The following is a 2,413-nucleotide window of genomic DNA, read 5'->3' as shown; positions in this document are numbered from 1 at the left end:
CAATAGTTTCCTCAAGGATTGTTCATAGATGTCCTTGGCTATCTGTGCAGCTGACTCCCATCATAGCTACAATCTTACTAACAATTCTTTTGAAATCTGAGGAGCAATCTAGTCTGGGGAATACTTCCACTTTCCCATTTTGGTGAGTACCAGCTCCTCAATCTACATCTTCTTGGCATCAGTTCTAGTTTCAAACTTTAAGCCATGAAGTTTGTGATGCCAGCTCCCTCTTCCATCTGTTTCAGCCTTTCTTGGAAGGTAAGTTGGGGCTTGTTCAACACTACTTCACCTTTATCTTTGCCTTTGCTTCTCCTACTAAAAAATAGCTATGGAGGCCTTTGGATGTTTAGTAAAGATAACCCTCCCTTTCTTGTTAGCTAGCTCTACCTCCTTTTTTGATTCTTGCTCTTCATCTTCTTTTTCTTGATCCTCTTCTTCATCTTCTCCTTTTACCTTGGTAAGGATTAAGGGACCAATAGCAATTTTCATCTTAGCAATCTTCCTCTTGCCTTTGCTGATTGCTTTAGGTAGCTTGATTTCCAGTTTAATTCTGGCTTTTGCTTCATCATATGTGCCAAAGACTAGTTGCTTGGGATCTATAAGCTCATTTACTAGTGCTTCTGTGATGTCCCTAGTTTCATCAATATTGATCTCATAAGAGAGAGGTTTCACCCATGCAACTTGGGGCCTGACTTCCTGAATGTATACACCATCATATCCTACCATGAAACATACATCATCTTTATAATCCATAACAAGTTTAGGAGGAATCCTAAACCTATTCTTCATTCTTTCTTTGAAGTCTTCAAAATAATTGTCCATTATACTATCAAAGTTTACACCCATTTCTGCAATAAACTCATTTATCTGATACAAAATGGGAACATCCTTTCTACATATGACATAACCTTTGGATGGAAAGAATTTTTGCACATAAAAGAAAAGACACATCAACAAAGTACCAAATTTTTAGGGATTTTTCTTTGATGACCTAATGCTATCCATATTCTTGTTTAGTTGCTTTAATAGTAGCTTTGATAGGTCAAATTCCATGATTTTCTTCATGACTTTGAATGTTAAGTCCATTGCCTCACATGGCACACTATTTAAACAACTAGAACTATAAGTTTTTTGGGAAATTACATGAATTTTGAATGTCAACTCCACATTAGTAATGGTGCTAATTTTAAAACCTCTATCATCCCACTCGGCTAGGGTTTTCTTTTGGAGTTCATCTCGACCTAGGGTTTTTGTGGTTTTTTCTTTGGTCAAAATGGGAAGGCCAATAATCTTGTGAGTCATCTTTTTGGTGATCAATACAGACTACTCCAACCATAACTAACCATTGTGTACACGACTAAGAATATACATAATCCATTTTATTTGAAAGCTTCTTGGCAGCTGTGATATGTGTGTCAATCCTTTTGTTTCCAAGTGCTTGTGCTCGAGTTTCAATGATCCATCAACACTCATTTCTTCTAAAGCACTATCCATTTCTAGGGTTCCCATTTCTTCAATTGAACACTTAAAATGAGTGTGGATATCATTAATCAGAAGTAACTTTGGTGATATTTGTGATTATGCACCATTAGGGTCGAGTGCCTCCGCCACTACTGGAACTATTTTGAAATTTGGTGCTTTCCACTCTACACCCTTGACCAACATCTCTAATCGCCTTTTTGCTTTGCTACTACTGGTGCTTCTAGATGCAATTATTGCTCGGTAAGTGAAAGAAATTTTCAAACAACTTCCTTAGCTACAAATGGGCTCGAAATTGCTTGGAATTGCTTGATTGCACCTAGAAATCTCTTTTCTTTGAGAATACTGAAGACACGATGAAAAAAGAAGTTGAATTCTACCCTTTTTGATGAAAATTCAACACTAATGCTAGGTACCATACTGACATAGTGCATGACAGACTATCATCCACTAACCTAACTCAGCAACAGTATCAACTTGATAGATGAACCAAATTCCTTTCACTATCGACCTCACTCGGTAAGGTTTTCAACCAAATTTTCTTTATGGAGTCTAATGCGACTCGAAAAAAGATAACCTTTCTATGATCCTTAATACTGATTGGATCATTTGCATTCCTCATATTTCTTGGAATAGCTTATGATTTTCTTGTTGAGTACAGCTCCAACACATTCTTAGGAATTTAGTTTGAGAAGATGGAGTCACCCACTTCTTGAGTGACTTCACTTTTATGATTTGATCTTGTATCCTTAATAGATTTAGGAATCCATTACTACCTCATTTGTTTCCTTATGTTTTCAGCCCTTGCTTTCTTTTCATCCTCAACTTTACCTATTTTCATGCAACTTTTAGCTATATGACTGAGTTCAAATCATGTGTAACACCTTATAGTAGTATCCTTTTTTCTTAGGTGATGCCTTGAACAATTTATGCC

Source organism: Cupressus sempervirens, chromosome 7 (genome assembly GCF_028749045.1).
Source record: "Cupressus sempervirens isolate cs-2001-9-10 chromosome 7, ASM2874904v1, whole genome shotgun sequence".
Classification (NCBI taxonomy): Eukaryota; Viridiplantae; Streptophyta; class Pinopsida; order Cupressales; family Cupressaceae; genus Cupressus; species Cupressus sempervirens.
Note: the sequence above shows the minus strand (reverse complement) of the source record.